Source organism: Diabrotica virgifera, chromosome 4, assembly GCF_917563875.1.
Source record: "Diabrotica virgifera virgifera chromosome 4, PGI_DIABVI_V3a".
Taxonomy (NCBI): Eukaryota; Metazoa; Arthropoda; class Insecta; order Coleoptera; family Chrysomelidae; genus Diabrotica; species Diabrotica virgifera.
The window spans coordinates 252,782,750-252,802,250 of NC_065446.1; the positions used below are offsets into that span (position 1 = coordinate 252,782,750).

At 33.6% G+C, this 19,501-nt stretch overlaps 1 protein-coding gene across 30 annotated transcripts in view; it reads left to right on the top strand.

The window, feature by feature from the left end:
* Window positions 1–19,501, top strand: part of LOC114327495 (uncharacterized) — a 677,364-nt gene that overhangs the window by 90,571 nt on the left and 567,292 nt on the right. Inside the window, exon 1 of one of the 30 annotated variants that reach the window (XM_050648866.1) lies at window positions 4,251–4,402. The exons of the other annotated variants lie outside the window; for them this stretch is intronic. The gene's annotated coding sequence lies outside the window, so the exon portion shown is untranslated. Of the gene's footprint in view, window positions 1–4,250; window positions 4,403–19,501 lie in introns of those variants that run through there. 30 annotated transcript variants of the gene reach the window in all.

A 19,501-nucleotide genomic window follows, 5' to 3' on the forward strand; every position in this document is an offset into this window, starting at 1 on the left:
ACAATAATAATCCTTAAAAACGCCATCAATAAAAAGAAGGGTATACTTATTGAGATATTTTCTATCATTTATCTTGTGGAGCATCTATCTGGGTGGCAGGATGGAGTTTATTAAAGAACTTATTTAAATAACCTCCCGTGGAACACTCAGAATAGACGTGTCGTGTGAGGTGAAGTGTTAGGTTTTTGATTGATGTCATATTTGATCAATGACAAGAGAAAAAGGACTACATCTACATAGAGTATTTTTTATACGAGACTATAGTTACTGTTCGTTTTTTTTGCATGAAAAGTTATCTTATAATAAAAATAAATAAAAAAAACATTTTTTTTAATGTATAAAAAGGATAACTTGGTAGGTATAGGAATCAAAATAATGACTCTATAAAACAACATGACCATAACAATTAAACGATTTTTCTTCTTCTTCTTAAGGTGCCTATCCGTTCCGGATGTTGGCGATCAGCATGGTTATCCTAACTTTGCTTGCTGCGATTCTGAATAGTCCGGTTGTCGATATATTAAACCACTTTCTCAGGTTTTGAAGCCAAAATATTCTTCTTCTACCTGGTCCTCTCTTTCCAAATACCTTGCCTTGAAGAATGAGTTGCAACAAGCCATATCTCTATTCATTCCTCATAACATGGCCAAGATATTCCAGTTTGCGCTCTTTGATTGTGTTATAATCTCGCATTCCTTGCCTATTCTACGTAGAACCTCAACATTAGTCACACGATCCACCCACGAAATTCTCAAAATGCGCCTGGAACACCACATCTCGAATGCTTCGAGTTTTTTCCAAGCCTCGGAATGCTTTCTCGAAGCCTCGGAAAGTGTCCAGGCCTCTACTCCGTATAATAACGTAGAAAATACATAGCATCTGATGATAGAGATTTTGGTAGCAAGAGGTAAATCGTGGCTTCTGAAAAGAGACTTCATCATTATGAACGCAGATCTCGCTTTTCCTATGCGTTGTTTTATTTCACTTGAGTGGTCCTACTGGCTGTTTATGTTGGTACCAAGGTATATGTAGCTGTCGACCCTGTCAATTAGTTTTTGGTTAACCAAAAGCTGTGTATTTAATATTTCGCGCTTACTGACCACCATGTCCTTTGTTTTTTTTTTCGTATTGAGATCAAGTCCGTATGCTCTACTTATATCTGATATGCGCGACATTATTCTTTGCAAACCATCTAGACTGTCTGCAAAAACTACAGCGTCGTCGTCATATCTAATGTTGTTCAGACGCACTCCATTGACTAATACGCCTTCCTGTAGTTCTCCCAGCGCTTGCTCCAAGATACATTCAGAGTATATATTAAACAGCACCGGCGACAGGATGCATCCTTGCCTCACTCCTCTAACTATGGAGACTGCCTCTGTCAATTGGTCATCCACTTTAATATTGGCTGTTTGGTTGTAATACAAATTATATATGATTCTCAAGTCTCTATCATCTACTCCCGCTTCTTTCAAGATGTTTATGAGTTTATCATGTTTCACTCTATCAAACGCCTTTTTGTAGTCGATAAAACAAATATACACGTCACAGTTGACATCCCTGCACCTTTGTATAAGCACTTGGACAGCGAATAGAGCCTCTTGGGTGCCTAAGACATCGCGGAATCTAAACTGCGTCCACGATACCTGTTCTTCACATTTTTTATATATTCTGCCGTGTATCACTTTCAGAAACCTTTTGAGTAAGTGGCTCATTAGGCTAATTGTTCTGTAGTCTTCACATGTTTTGGCATTTACTTTTTTAGGTAAAGTTACGAAGGTCGACCCCAGCAGTAAATACCCCAGCTTTGGGGTATTTTTCCAGTTACGTATATTAAAAAATTAATAAATATATTTTTAATAGAAAAGGAAGAGAGGAGACAAAAATGATATACGTGATAAATTTTTGTTTTTTTCTTTATGCCCGTGTGTGATTTTAAGCTTTTCAAAATAAGTCTTGTTTTCAACATCATTTTTCCATCTCTACTTTTTTGGCTTTTGGATCTACGGTTTTTCCTTCTCCCTTTTATTCCCCAAGTTAGTGTTTTACGTAATCTCGCCTCTAGTGCTCATTGGATATGCTCCAGTTATCTCAGCCCCTCTGCTTTCATAACTGCTAAAATAGTCTATTCATCATATATCTTCTTCAGCTCTTTATTTTTCTTCTTCCTCACCATTAACAGCTATTATATCCATCGTTGGATGTAAACCTACCTTAGATGTGTCCAATTCATTTCTGTTTGTTGTTTTTTTGCATCCATTCGTAACTAGCCATTCACTTGATATCATCAGTCCATCTGGATAGAGATCTGCCCCTACTTCTCTTAATTGCCTTTTTTTTCCTTCTTGTTCATACTTAATTCCGTAGTTTTGCCTCCTAATATATTCTTAAAACTTTTCTTTCCCAGATTTATTAGAAAAAATTTGGTATTATCACTGTTTTACATAATAATCCTCTATAATATAATCCTATATAAGATAATCCTCTTTTTGAATTTTGCTTCCAAGTTCTCAAATCTTCCTTCCTCTTCAAATTTGTACGTTTTTCCTTTTACTGTTGTCATTTTCCAGTTATATGTTCCTTGTGGGTGCTCCTGGTAGCTTACACCTTTCATTTGTTCATGGCACAAAATTGGGGAACCATTTACCATCTTGTACAGGTCTAACAGATGGTTATCATAAATTTGTGGAATCACCTTACTGCTAACTATTAACATCACCATCCAACCTTCTGCATCCAAAGTTGAACATAGGCCTCCCCTAATTTCTTCCAGTTTTGTCAGTCTTGGCCTTCCTGCAACCAATTCCCAACAATTATATCTATACGCTAACTATATCAGCACCATTTTAAGTAGTAAGATTTTAATGTACCAAATATGAAAACCACATGTTCAAAAATCTGGAATATAGGTATGCTTGATATTTTGTTGTTTTCTGTGTTATATTCTACTTATTTGAGCGTAATAGAACCTATTCAGTACTTTTACTAATATTCTATGAAGTAAATAATCGCAAGGAGATAAATTGGGACTAAAAGGTGAATGCTCTATTATCCACAATTCCTTTTGTCTTAGATTTTCTTTCACTGCTTTGGCAATAAGAAGTTGAGAATTGTCGTGCAGAAGAATGATACCACGTGAGATTTTCCCTGGATTTATTCGTTGTATTGCTTGATGAAGCTTGTTCAAAGTTTCATTAAGCAAGTTTGCGTTGTTATGCACTCTAGGTTCTTCAAATTCTACGGGAAAGAGTTCTTCTTGGTTAAAAAAAAAAGGTTAACATTACCTTGCTTGCAAAAAGTTGAACTTTAAACGTCTTTTTTGAACGAGAATTTGCGTGTTCTAATAAAACCAAGATTCGTCGCCAGCACTTATTGACGAACAAAGTCATTACCGTTTTGCCTCTATTCCCTGAGTTGTGGAAAAGATAAACCCATTCGCAAGTTTTCTTGATCTTCCCATTTTTTCTAATCCAGCTTTCCACACATGCTACATTTGTGTATGTTGATGCAGTACATGTACTTGGTCGCGGATTATCATTCATCACCTCTCTTCAACTCTTAAATTTTCTACATCATTGCTTGACAGTTGGATACGCAAAACATCCGTTTCCATGGACTGCTTGCATTCGCGTATGAATTGGCAATGGTTGCAATTATTGTAAGTCAAAAGTTTCCTAAAACCACAGTTTAACACTTCAAAATTTATCTTCGCCCAATTACAGCGTGAACATTTCGGTGCGATAATCTTCTCATATAATAAGTATATCCCCTTTTCTAACAAATCTAGCTAATCGTGTTAATTTTTAATGCACAATATATATTAATAGCTATTAATATTACTGAATTATTAGTGAAAAATGCACTGGGGACGCCCAAACCCAAAGCAAAAATTGGAATTTCGGATAAATATTCATCAATCACATCATCACCAATTACCCAGTAAGTGTCTGCGTCTAGCTTCCGAGAATTACATAAAGTCTCTTATCGTCCCACGTCAAACACATCCCTCCATATGGAATATTACAATTCAAATCCATAAAAATCACCAACAAACATCGAGAAAGTTCTATCTAAATACCCGTAACAGTGAACAGTGAGTCAGATTTCTCAATTTCGCGAGGTCAGCCGGTCCACGGGACTGGTCTTTAGTCTTTGGTCTCTCGCGAAAGACATTTATTTATTATAGATACGACTACCCACTCCAACTTTAGCGCCTACAACTTGACATTTGCAGAGATAACAAATCGAGTTTTTGTGTTTTTTATCTCCGAGTATTCTTAGCAATTCAAGGATCTAGAATCTAGAGTTTCGGTGTGTGCCGGTGCGGTGAATGTGAGCATGGTGATAAAAAATTGTGATTTTAACTGTACCTGGATGAATATGTGAGCTGGAGATTATTCAGGTATGTGTCTTGATGACCAGAGATGATAGTAAAATGATCCCGTGCTCTTTTATTTTTGTTTTTTTGATAGTACAGGTAAATAATAAAAAAACCCTCCTCTTAAAGATATTAACGGTAGAGTAGAAAAGAAACTTTTATATTTCGAAAACTATTGGGAATTGGGTAATACTAGGCCTGGATGCCGCGTGCCGAAAAAAGTTTATTAATAGCAAGCTGAAAATTTGTTAATAGCTTAATGGTGTCTAGTCGGACAAACTTTGATGTATGGGAACACTGGAACAGGGGAAGTTTTAATTGTGGAACGTGATTTTAGTTGTGGAACGTGTCATCCTGACAAGTTTATGATTGTGAAAACTAGCCGGTTGTTTTTAAGTTTATTCAATGGCAAACTTTATATAATATATGAAAAAATGTTTGTCAGACAAATATGTTGGGCATTTTAATAAGTCCGACACGTAGAACATGTACAATGACAGGAATTATGTTGGTGGTAAATAGCAGTCTGATTTTTGCATGAGAGTTTAATGAAAGGGTAACAAATCAATTGGAAGTTCTGCCCGACAAAATACATGGGCCGTTTTCGTAGTCTGACGTTTCAAACCTGTAACCTGTTCCACAATTAAAACTTCCCCTGTTCCAGTGTTCCTGTACGTCATAGTTTGTCTGACTAGACACCGTTAAGCTATTAACAAATTTTCAGCTTGCTAATAATAAACTTTTTTTGGTACACGGGATCCAGACCTATACAATATGTGGCAAAATAAAAAAATATATAGATTACAAAAAGGATCTTTTGTAGTTTTTCTCTTAAGTTGATCGGTTTCGAGTTATAAACAATTTTAAACTGAAAACAGAATAAAAGATAAAGATTTTCAACGCTCAAAAACATAAAAAATATCACTTTTGAAATTACGAAGTTCCTAAATTCAAGTTCAAACCTTATTCTATCAGTTCTTGATAAGTATTTTGGACTTATTTCATTTTGAAATATTGTTTTTTAGTCGTTAGTGTTCGTCTCCCCATAAGAAACCTTCTTCATTAACAATTAAAAAAAATATATTTTAGAATAAAACATGGCTAAAATTTTTATCGGGACCTGAAAGAAGCAGGTTGGAACCTGAATTTGGGTAATGGATGATTACAAAAATGATATTTTTTACCCGTGTTTTTGAGCCTTGAAAATCGTCATCCTTGGTTCTTTTTTCAGTTCTCTCTCTCTCTCTCTCTCTCTCTCTCTCTCTCTCTCTCTCTCTCTCTCTCTCTCTCTCGCTCTCTCTCTCTCTTTCTCTCTCTCTCTCTCTCCTCTCTCTCTCTCTCTTGGACCATCACTCCTAGTGAAGTATTGGGCGCATCTGCGTTTCTTCGCCGATGGTGTAAGAAGGCTGGTCAGCTCAGCGCGTCTTCTTGTGTTTATTCTCTGGTTAATCTGCGTACCAGTTCCTTCCATTCTCCTCTGTTTCTTGCTTTGTTTTTCACTTCCCCCCAACTTAAGCCGATTCTGTTGTGTTCTCTGGTTACTGTTTTCTTCCAAGTATTATCTGGTCGTCCCCTCTTCCTTGTCCCCTCAGGTTGATATTCGAGTGCTTGTCTTGTGATGTTACTAGGATCTTTTCTTAACATAACGATGATCCATTTCCATTTATTCTGTCTGATTGTTCTTATTATATTGGTTTGTTTCGTTCGTTTCCATAGTTCTTCATTCGTTATTTTATTTGGCCAGTAACTTTTTAGGATCCTTCTTAAGGACCTATTTACAAAAGTCTGTAGCTTCTTTGTTGTGCTTTCGTCGTGCTTCCAAGTTTCTGCTCCGTAGAGGAATATGCTTTTTACACAAGTATTGAATATATTGATTTTTGTTGACACTGTTATTTCACTTATTTGCCAGATTTTATTTAACGCATTGAAGGCGAATTGTGCCTTCGTTATTCTTGCTTGTATGTCTTTCATGCATCCTCCTTTTCTTTCCATGATTGATCCCAAATAAGTGACTTTAGCTACTTCTTTTTTTTTCAGTTGTAAATTGTTTATAACTTGAAAACGATCAACTTTAGAAAAAAAAATAACAAAATATCTTTTTTGTTTAGAATGAACCAAAAAATCTGAAATAATATCTGCTTGGGTCTATTTTTTTTTAAATCTATAAAATCATTTTTTAATCTAATTTTTAATTATTAGATTATTGTTTTTTGTAATTTTTAACATGCTAAATTACCTATCCAAACATTTTTATCCGATAAACAGCTGGGTGAAGTTACACCTTACATCGGATCCTCTACTATAATAAGAAAATTTACCAATTCAAAAAGAGTCTTCCTTAATTATTCTAGTGTCACGCACAGTAATCGAAACGTGTGAAACAATAGCAATAGCAGCATTGTAAAGTTTGTTAACTATGTAGGCAATTCATTGAAAATTTGCACGGTACATCAATCGCCTTGTGCAAGTTCCTGGAGTTTTCATTTAATGTGCATTTGGCCGTAAAAATACGAGCTCATTTCGTTTTCATTATGTGTAAAATCATCTGAATGAAGATTTCTAACTAGCTAGACTTTTATTTGTCTGAAGTGATTAAAAGTTAATGGAAACGAAGCTAGTGAAAAAACAATAATAGGTACCTATAGAAAAGTAATTTTAAATAAAAAAATATAAAATATATACTTTGGCAAACAAAAAGAATGTAATTAAAATAAAGTGGTCACAAAAGGCAATAAAGAATATGATTTTGAAGCTATTTTTATTGTGAAAATTTTACTTTTTAATTATATTTTTCTTTAATATTTTTTTTGAGGTCTCTACTAAGAACTCCAGAATATTTTTCAAAATTTTCTGAAAAAATTAAATTTATTTTGTGGTAAAAAAAAATGATAATCCATTTAACAATAAAAACGCTTCTTTTAATGTTTTTAATTGATCGCGTAACAATAGAAACAAAATTTTAACATTTGGCAAAAAATGATAGTGTCTCATATTTTCTAGCAATAGATTTCTTGCATTTTTTATTGCATTTACGATAAGTTTCACGTTTATTCAGACACACTCTGACTGGAAAAAGCACTAGAAAACCAGGATCAGGCAGAAAAAGGTGCAGAGATCAGCGTGTTAAACGTTTTTTAAGATTTCCGCATTACTGAACCATTTTAACGTCTAATGTTCTCGATAGTCGTTTGTTAGAAGCTCGAGGAACTCATATTTCTACACGAGATGTAAGAAGAGTCACCAAAAATTAAAAAAATAAAAGAATAAAATACACACAAACACATTGAAAAATGCCACAAAGAATGATTTTTGAACAATAATTTTTGGCAAAATTTTTAACTAAATACGCATTTTCTGAAAAAAAAAATTATATAACAAATATACTTACAATCATAAAATGTATAAAAAGAGCCAATTAGCCAGACTTGTTTGTGATTGATTGCAGATTCATAGTCATAAATTTCTTATAAACATAAGTACATTCTACAATATTATTTTTATAGATACATTGGTACATTGTGTAGCTTTTTTTTTATTTTACTGTTTTTTTAATATATATTTTAATTTGTGCGAAACACTTCTTTTTTTGAAGATATTCTTCTTTAGCGACGAATCGATTGAGGGTAAAATTGTACATCAACCACGCGCCTGCGCACACTGACAGTATGTAGTTCATTGCTAATCTTTCAATATAGGTATGTATGACAATGTATGTATCTGTAACCGTGCAAATAAGTCATTAAAAGAATATATTAGTGGTTTTAGGAAATGTATTATTTATTATAATTCTTGTGTTTTTGGATTTGTGTTTCCCTGTAGTAAAATAATAAAATATGTAGGCATAACATGTTTACAGTTTGTCGCCGTGTTGTGTAATTATATCCGAAACTTACGTGTCAATTCAAGTGGCTCGATTTGGCAGAGCGGTGGGACAGAAAACGGAAGGTCGCGGGTTCTAATCCTAGACGATTCATACTTTTTTTTATTTTTCGTTATTTTAATAAACATTTTTTGGAAGTGGTAGATAAGAAAGTTGGTTTAATTTTTAAATAAAATACAAATAACCTGTTAAGTATATTTACTTCGTTTAAATTACCTATATAATAGAAGAATATCTTCTTATGTGCGTACAAAGTACACACACATACTTTTTTTTTTGTTTGTTTCTATTTTTTTTCTTTTTTTTATGTTTGTTTCTATTTTTTTTCTTTTTTTTTATTTATTATTTTTTTGTTATTATTTTATTATGTGTTTTTTATATATATATATATATATATATATATATATATATATATATATATATATATATATATTTTTTTAAATTTTTTCAAACTACATTAACAAATTATGCCTATTATATTACGTTTACAACTTGTATTTACATAATTTAACATGTTTATAAATGAGATGAAGAATTTCCATATCATTTGTAAATATTAAAGTATTAAGGTTTATTGGGAAAAAAACATTTTAAATCTTTTAATTCCTTATAAAGGTCGTTTATGTTATTTATGTTTAAATGACATTCTAATATGACATGTGTTAGATCTCCGATTTTGCCACAAGTACAATTGGGAGTATCTGACAAGCCGATTCTATGCATGTAATATGGCGTAAGAGCATGATTGGTTCTCAGCCGATTAATGGTCTTTATAAAATGTCTGTTATATTCTGTGTAAAACCATCTTTTTGAGAATATCCTAGGGTTACAATGAGCAAAATTTGAGCCAGTATTACATTCTCTGTAATGCAATTGCCAATTATTTTTAAGTTTTTGTCTGTTAAAAGTATCAATATTTGAAGCTGGAATTAAATTTGATGATTGGTAGAAATTGGTACCAATGAAGATTGGTAGAAATGTTTCTTGGTAATCAAATTATGTAAATCAAAACATTACCTACTATGTAGGTACATTTTCCATTTTCCAAATAGATAAGTACCTATGTAATTTTTTATTACAACACTGAAACATTTACAATTACGTACTTGTTGCTTTTAAAAATTATTTAAAAAGTCACTACAATTATAAACTTACTTTTGTCTGTGTCCTCACAACAATAAAAACTAATATACACAACATTTGTTTACTTATAACTATTGACGTATTAATAAAATAACCGACACTAGGGCTTTTCATTCACAGTCATTTGTTGTGAGCTTCTGTCAGATGTCGTATAATCCCTGTATATTAATATTATACACAGATTATACAACATAATGACGGAAGCTCGAAACAAATGACAATCGATGAAAAGCCCTATTAAACAATAATTGTTGACAGGTCATTGTAATTACCCAATCAGAGCAGGTCTAACGTTTAAGCTGCGCCCAGGACCAAGACGATGAATTCGCGCACATATAAATTTACTCCCAACGCGTCTAAAGAAGTATAACTTCAAAGAAACATACAAAATGCAAATGCCTGGATTTTTTGACCAGGAGTGTAGGGAAGATGGGTACTGCATCATTCTCTAGTGTGATTGACCTATAGTTTCAGCGTCTTATAGCCAGTTAAACATTTTACTTTTAGTTTTATTTTGGAGGGTGGAAAAATAGTTATAGCCACAAAAATGACCACAGACAACAACGAACAACAAGGAAGACACCAACACGAAAACTATCTCGAATCCTCCTACTAAAAGTTGGTTTTTGTCTAAGAAAAAGTAACAAATTACACTCGTTCCTAGAACTTCAGAAAACCATTAAATCCGCCTCACACCACCCATAAAACGAAGAATTCTCTTAAACAAAAACCTCCTAGTACATCGGCTAATGTAATAAAAAAAACGGAGGCAGAGCCCATTTATGATGTCATAAATCATTAGAAAATAGTGACCTCAGTGACACCCAGGCGCAAGCATAGCTACCAACTACACAAATAGGCCTGGCTCTCGCGTACCAAAAAAAGTTTATTAATGGCAAGCTGAAAATTTGTAAATAGCTTAACGGTGTCTAGTCGGACAAACTTTGATGTACGAGAACACTGGAACAGGGGAAGTTTTAATTGTGGAACAAGTTACAGCTTTCGGACGTCAGACTACGAAAACGTCCCATGTATTTTGTCGGACAGAGAACTTCCAATTGATTTGTTACCCTTTCATTAAACTCTCATGCAAAAAATCAGACTGCTATTTACCAGACTGTTGTTAAGATCTTAACGGTGTCTAGTCAGACAAACTTTGATGTATGAGAACACTGGAACAGGAGAAGTTTTAACTGTGGAACGTAATTTTAATTGTGGAACGTAATTTTAATTATTGTTGAATTTGTCATCCTGCCAAGTTTATGATTCTGAAAACTAGCAGGTTGTTTTTAAGTTTATTCAATAGCAAACTTTATAAAATATATGAAAAAATGTTTGTCAGATAAATATGTTGGGCATTTTAATAAATCCGACACGTAGAACATGTCAAATGACAGGAATTATGTGGGCGATAAATAGCAATTTGATTTTTGCATGAGAGTTTAATGAAACGGTAACAATTCAATTAGAAGTTCTGTCCGACAAAATACATGGGACGTTTTCGTAGTCTGACGTTCGAAACTTGTAACCTGTTCCACAATTAAAACTTCCTCTCTTCCAGTGTTCCCGTACATCAAAGTTTGTCCGACTAGACACCGTAAAGTTATTAATAAATTTTCAGCTTGCTATTAATAAACTTTTTTTTGGTACGCGGGATCCAGGCCTAAAACGCATTCTAACCGTTTTTTATGCGTACACACAGTGAAATCGACGTCACAGCTTACTTGATATTCTTCTCGCGTGATCTTCTTCTTCAAAATTCCATTAACTTACGAGAATTGTTTCCTGTGGACGATTTTGGTTTAGATAAAGTTATCATGGCTTAGTTTTTGGATACATTATGTTTAAAGCAGGATAGTACTGACATTATTAACAAATAATCTCCCTGGTTCTAAAAATGTCAATTATCAGTGAGCTTTCAAACAAACTTACATTGGACAAAAGGATACATTTTTTATAAGACGTATATCACATCACAAATTTCTAGAAAGGAATTTTTTATTTCCTGAAATTGCGGAGGGACAAGCAGGTTATAGGGAACAAATTTTAAACGAACGACAGATTATAGAAGAATCCAGAGAATTCAACATCGCAACGCTTCATAGATTATCGTAATGCTTTCGACCTAGTCAACTGGAATATAATGTAGCAGGTTTTGTCTGAAATGGGAGTCACAAATCATCTTATACTGCTAATTAAAAGCCTATACAATAACAATTATTATGCCAGAGATATACTAAATGGAGAACTAACCTAAAGGTTCAAGGTCATTAAGGGTGTGTGGCAAGGCTGCCTACTAAGCCCAAAAACTACTGAGGACTGGAACGGTGGCTTCACTATCAGAGGGTAAAAAATTTGTAATTTGAGATATGTAGAGGATACAACCATTCTCGTTAGTTCGAGGTTGAACTGATTCATCTGCTACAACGAATCGAAAAAGTAAGCTTACCGATAGGTCTTAAAATTCAGAGACAAAATGAGAGAATCATGATAATTGACAGAGCTAACAACAATCAAAATCATCTAACTATGGAAAACAATATTGTTTTTGTAGATATTGCATATCTCCGCTCTTTAATAACTAATACGGGAGGATGTACTGAAGAAATAAAGCGCCGGTCAGTAATTGCCAAAAAGCTCTTTGGTAAATTAACAATAATTTAGAGAAGCTGTGAAATAACTGTCAAAACAAAAATGACATTAGTAAGAAGTCTAGTTTTTCCAGTTTTCACTTATGCATTGGAATGCTGCGCCCTTATGGAGAAAAATAAAAATAATATCAAAATAACCTTTTACATATTGTCTATGATGCTATTTTATTGGTCTATTTTAAACTGTTTACATGTGAATCTAATTTAGTTGTTAGTTGTAAGATTTTGTCTTTGTATTATGTATTTATTTATAATTAAACTAATATTATTTTTTCTTGTTTTCAGGTAAGTGATCTTTGGATTAATGCGTCATTAGTAAGCAGACAGTAAGTAGTAGTAAGTAAAAAGTAGTTTCTTGATATTTTCTACAATTAAACTAATACCTACGACCGAAAATGACAGAAACGGAAGAAACATGATGACAAGAAGTATATTACAGATTATGAACAGAACAAAAGAATCCAAGAGAAAAGGCTACGCCGCATAAAAGTGTCTAGACAGACAGCTCCAGTATCATATACTAACAAAAATATCCTGCAAGGAGAAAAAAGTATTTCTAATTGTTCCACTTCGTTGTTACTTTTCCCTCTATTTTAGTTCTTGAAGGAAAGACAATTTTTGTCCTTTTTTTTTTAAACATTTTGCTGTTCTGTCACATCCTTATAAACCGTTCTAGTATTTTTTGTTATTTTTATTCAAATCTCAGATATGCAGATGATACAACATTAATAACTGCATCCGAAGAGGAAATGTCCAGCCTGCTGCAGCTAGTGGAAGCCGAAAGCAATAGATGTGGTCTCAAGATCAATAAACAAAAAACAAAAATTATGATAGTAGATTATTCAAATTCACTTCAGACAACAGGAGCCTTGGACCAGTTTGAAGTGGTTAACGAGTTCAATTATCTAGGATCCTACATCAGTAATACAGGATCTTGTGAAACAGAAATACGTAGGAGAATAGGCATGGCCAAAAACGCTATGAGTCGATTATCGAAAATCTGGAAAGATCGCTCCTTGTCGAAGAACACCAAAATAAGATTAGTACGTGCCTTAATTTTTCTCATATTTAATTACGGATCCGAAACATGGACAATGAAATCGGACGACAGAAAAAGGATTGACGTCTTTGAAATGTGGTGCTGGAGAAGAATATTGTAAGAATATTGTAAGAAGAAATGATGATAATCTTGAGAGACTTATAATTTCGGGAAACGTTGAAGGCGCAGAAGTAGAGGTCGCTCACCTACTCGATGGACGAATCAAGTACAGAAAGCCAGTGGAAAAACATTCTCTGAATCCATGAGGGAAGCTCAGGACAGAAGCCGATGGAAAGAGATAGTTGCTCGTATTATAGGGAATCACGACACTCAGAAATGAGGAAACGACTGAGGAGGAGGAGGAGGAGTATTTTTTGTATCCTCCTCCTCGGTCCTTAATCGCTTATAGGGATATGGTGACACCATCAAATTTTTATAATTTCTTTCCAACGTTCTCTGTTCTGGGCTGGTTGTTCGGCCTCTTCAATTCCTCGGTTGATCAGTATTTTGTTTGATCCACCCAACGGCTTGCAGATCTTTCCGTCGGTGTTTTTCTTTCAACTTTGTCCTCGATGACAAGTTTCTCCATCGTACCTATTCTTCAGGCAATGTTGTATGTGTTCTTCTGTTGTACTTGTTTAAGGAGCCTATCTTTATATTGAGTAGTTCCACTATGGATACATTTTTTCGATGTTCAATCCAGGATATTCTCAACATGCGACGATATGCCCACATCTCAAAAGGCTCTATTTTGTTCTTATCTGATTTATTCAGGGTTCACGTTTCAGATGCATAGGTAGATATGGGAAAAATGAGTGGTTTTACCAGTCTTAATTTTGTGTGCATTTTTACGGTTGAGTTTTTCCAAATTGTTATATTATAACTGTTTTTGAGATAGTAAGCCTTTTACGTTTCACTACCACATCCTCCTTCATTATTTATAAGAGACCGCAGGTCTATGAAACTATCTATTTCAAAAATCCCCGATCTCTTTAATACGCTAAGATATGTCTGTGCTCGGTCTATTATGGTTTTTCTCAGAGCCTTCTTTCAGTGCGTCACAGATTTTAGATTTCTTTCTAACGCATTAATTTGATAGTGAGAGAAAAAAAATATTCTAGAGTTGTTGATAGATGGCGCTATAATCGGAAAAAAATGTACCTATTATCTATACGACTATACTATACAATCTATGCGAGTATACTATTCAAAGAACATAACTTTATATAAATACAATAAACACTATTGATTTGTTTTCATACCAAATTGCAAATAAAATTGTTATGTTATTAGGCAATCACTTTTTTATATTTGACTGATTACGATTCTGGCAACTGTCAGGTTTAACTAAATCTCCTTGAATGATTTCCGACATTCTTAAAATCATATATGACGCCAAAATTAATGACTCAATGAAATAAGGTTCTGAGAATAACTTAATGTTGTTCTGAAGCTATTTTTTTTTTGACAACGGCACCCGATTTGGGCGTCGAAACGTTAATAAAAATCATTTTTTAATAATATTGTGGCTTATTTCCCATTCTAAATAGTTAAAAAAGAGAATAACTTAATTATGATTTTTGTCTTCCTCCTATTTAGCATTTTCCGGAGACCTTTTGATAAAAACTATAAACTGTTAAATAAGATTTCGAAGTTTGTTTGAGCACATTTCTTCAGATGAGTACTCCTCCTAAGTATCTCCCTGTCCTTAATGCAAGTTTACCTCTCACCGAAGACGTACTTTGTCAAACGGTGTACCGTTTGCTTTATGTAATATTCAGAGCAATAACATGTTAGTAAAACAAAAACATGTGTCAGTTATTATACTGTAGCATCGTGGCTACGTCTAGTTTTTATACAAGGAGAGCCAATAACGAGTTCTAAAGTAGAAGAAAGATATCTAAAAAACTGAATTGGATAAAGTGAAATAACTTCGTATAAAGCGAATAAAACATTGTAGTACATCAAAAACATACTGCTAGATAAAAAGGAAAGTATTACTATGCAATGAAGCAGAATTAAAAATACGTCGAAGAAAGGATCAAATTCAACGATATTCCTTATGAACAGTTTGAGTGAGGTAAAGTATCTGTAACAATAAGTCTTCTACTATAGACAAAATACCAAGCTAATTGTTAAAGCCAACTTCTTCTTCTTCTAGTGCCCACTCCACTGATAAATGATAGATATAACCATTGCAAATTCGTCTCTAATTTCTGCTTTTCTTAAAAGCGTCAATGTGTTAACCAGGTCCAGTCGCGAATGTTTTTCGCCAGGATATTTGTCTTCTACAGGAACCATTTTTACTTTGATTTTACCCTTCATAATCAGCTCGTACTTATCATTTCTAAGTATGTGCCCTAAATATGCTGTTTTTCTCCTTTGAATGGTGGTCAAAAGTTCTCTGTTTCTTCCCATTCTTTGAAACACCGTTTCGTTCGTAATATTCGGTCCATGGTATTTTCAAAATTCTCCTAAAAAGCCATATCTCTAAAGCTCCCAGCTTTTTCATTAGGTCAACATTAACGGTCCAAGCTTCGGCACCATAAAGAAGAATAGAGTGGATGTAACATTTTACCACCCGATATCGGATTTGCAGATTGAGTCTTTGGTTACTCAGAAATTTCCTCATCTTCAAAAAGACTGCTTTTGAGTGCTCTATTCTTGATCGAATTGCTGATTTTGAGTTTAGAGCTACATAATAACAAACACCTGGATAGGATAAAAAATCGTCAAAGCTTAATCTAAAGGCTGCTTTAAATAGATATTCCTTAGCATGAGCATCATTTGGAGGATTACAAACAGTATTGAAATCAAATTTATCAAATGCTTTAAAGGCAAAAACTTTCGTTCAGTATGTATTGCCATTTCTGGCATATAGAACTGAAACATGAGCTTTTAACAACAACGCAGTCCACAAACTTCAAATGACACAGAGATATATGGAACGGATAATGCTCAACATTCTTCTTCTTAAAGTGCCTATCTGTTCCGGATGTTGGCGATCATCATAGCTATCTTGACTTTGTTTACCGCAGCGCGGAACAGTTCAGTGGTAGTCCTGTTATACCACTTTCGTAAGTTTTGAAGCCAGGAAATGCGTCTTCTTCCCGGTCTTCTTTACCATTTACCCTTGGAGAATCAGTTGGAGAAGGCCGTAACGTTCTTGATTTCTCATTACATGCCCTAAATATTCTAATTTTGTTGTTTTGATGGTTATGAGAATTTTACACACTTTCCCCTTTCTACGCAGGACTTCCACATTAGTAATTCGGTCAACCAAGGATATAGGTAAAATGCGCTTATAACACCACCTTTCGAAAGCTTCGAGCCGATTCATAGATGCAACAGTTAGGGTCCACGCTTCCATTCCGTAGAGCAGAACTGTGAATATGTAGCATTTCAACAGACGGTATTTTGTTTTTAATGATATGTCTCGACTGTTGAAAATGGGCCTCATTCTAAGGTATGCTGCTTTCGCTTTTATTATTCGCTGTTTAATTTCTGTTGAGTGGTCCCATTGGCTATTTAAATTCGTGCCCAGATATGTATATTGCTCAACTCTTTCGATATTATGCTGGTTGATTGTAAGTTGAGCGTTTAGTATTGGTTTTTTACTAATTGTCATAAATTTGGTCTTCTTTATGTTTATAGCTAGTCCGTATCTGTTGCTGACTTCTGTTATACGATTTGTTAATATCTGTAAATTATTCAGATTATCGGCAAAAACTATGGTGTCACCTGCATATCTAATGTTATTCAACCATTCACCATTTATTAATACTCCCTTCGCACAACCGTCTAAAGCTTCCTTAAATACCCATTCAGAGTAAATATTGAATAGTAGTGGAGGTAAAATACATCCCTGTCGTACTCCTCGTTCTATTTCAATTTTATCAGTCAACTGGTCTTTTATTTTTATTTTGGCCGTTTGATTGTAATAAATGTTTCTGATAATTCTCAGATCTTTGTTGTCAATTCCAATTTCTTGCATTAGAGTTATAAATTTGTCATGTTTTACTCATGCTCAACATTAAGCTCAGCTTATAAATCCAATGAAGGAGACGATAGAAAGTAACAGATGTAATCCGAAAGATTGCCATGTTAAAATGGAACTGGCTAGGACACATAGGAAGACTGGAAGACAACCGTTGCGGACGAAGCGGATCATGTTGGTATTTTTTGTATTCCTCTCTTCATTAGTTTGTATATTGCTATTTTTATATTTTATATTTATATATAAAGATATATTATACCGATACAACAGGAAACAAATCGACTAACTGCCTTATCATTAAATCTAACAGGCATGAAATCTGGCATACGGCCTTTTCGTAAAATTCTACAGTCACATTCACCATATGTTTAAAAAATATCTCGTTTTCTGTGTTTAACGCTTCGATCAATAAAGCAACCATCACAACCATCGGAGACCTTGATATACCATAATTACCTTACATAACGATGATGGCTATTTTACAGTTATAAATAGGTATTTATGTGTTATTAATTATTTAATTTGTTTATTCTCGTTCAAAGGCAAAAGGAAATTGTTTATTACTTGCGATACCGGCGCTTGAGTAAAAATGATGTATTGGTTTAAAATTTGAATCAGACAATAAATATTATGTTAACAATGTTTAAAGAAAAATTGTCAAAAGTGGAATTAGATCAAATCCATAATTTGAAGCTGACATTTTTGTAATACGAGGTTCAATGTACCGGGTGTCCCAATAAGAATGGCTCTCGGCCATATCTCAGGAACCGCTTATAGTACAGCTTTGAGAAAAAAATATTTATAACAAAAGTTGCCTCGGGAAAAGCCTGGAAATTATTTTCATAATTGTAGGTCCACCGCTAGAGGGCGTAATTGAATATCAAAAATTAAAAAATCAAAATTTTACAAAATTTACCTAATGAATGGGCACTGGAAATCCAATCATCGTATTCTTCATAAAATTCTGCGCATATTTGATTTCACAAGTTTAAGTCTACCTTTGCAAATAAGAGGTGGGGATGAGTGGGAACCTTCTTATGAAAAATGGCTGTAAATCCAGCTAAATCGAATTTTGCATACTTGGTCTTGTTGAAAACAGCTCTTTTTCGTCAATGTAAGAGTCTTATTTTCTAAATAGCCTAATAAGTAATATGCCAGCTAGTAGGCGTTATTTAATTATTTTCGGAAATCTAGTTTTCTTTGGAGGATTGGAGGATATTAAATACAAGTATGCATTTTTAATCCTGTATTACAAAATTAGACCAAATTAGCAACATAATACCGAAAACCGCATGTCGATATCTGTTTTCTATCTCGAGATATCTTAAGAAACGTGTAAATTTTAAACAACTGTTAATGTCACCGGTAAACGAAGTTAAGGAAAAGTAGTGTGCTATGGAAAAAACAAAGAAACATTTTCCAGATCTAAACGTATATAACTAATTAAAACAACAATAAGACAAACAACACTATAAAATATAACAAAGAAATAAAAGCAACTACATACTTAGTGACGACCCAAATGTTCAAATTGTTGCCCATTATTTTCGATGCAAGTATTTACTCTTTCAAGAGTAGATTGAACAACAGTCTCAATTTCTGCTTTCGCAATGCTTTGAATAGCGTTTCGTATTCTCTAGATTCTAGATAATGTTTTCTCGAGTAGTGGTCCAAGCGGCAAAAACAAAGTCTTTATTCCGTCTCCATAAATAAAAGTCTAAAACAGTTAAGTATGTTGCTATTCAATCTACTCTTGAAAGAGTAAATGCTTGCATCGAAAATGATGAGCAACAATTTGAACATTTAGGCAGTCACTAAGACTAAGTAAGTAGTTGCTTTTATTTCTTTGTTATATTTTATAGTGTTGTTAGTCTTATTGTTGTTTTAATTAATTATATACGTTTACACCTGAAAAATGTTTATTTGTTTTTTCCATAGCACACTACTTTTCCTTAACCTCGTTTACCGGTGACAGTAACAGTTATGTTTAAAATTTACACATTTCTTAAGATATCTCGAGATAGAAAAATGGTATCGACATGCGGTTTTCGGTATTATGTTGCTAATTTGGTCTAATTTTGTAATACAGGATTAAAATGCATACTTTTTTTTTTAATATTTTCCAAAGAAAACTAGATTTCTGAAAATAATTAAATAACGCCTCCTAGCTTGCATATTACTTATAAGGCTATTTCGAAAATATGACACTTACATTGACGAAAAAGAGCGTTTTCAACAAGACCAAGTATACAAAATTCGTTTTAGCAGAACCGGACTTAAAGCCATTTTTTCATAAGAAGGTTCCCACTCACTCCCACCTCTTATTTGCAAAGATAGACTTGTGAAATCAAATATGCGCAAAATTTTATTAAAAATACGATGATTGGATTTACAGTGCCCTTTCATTAGATAA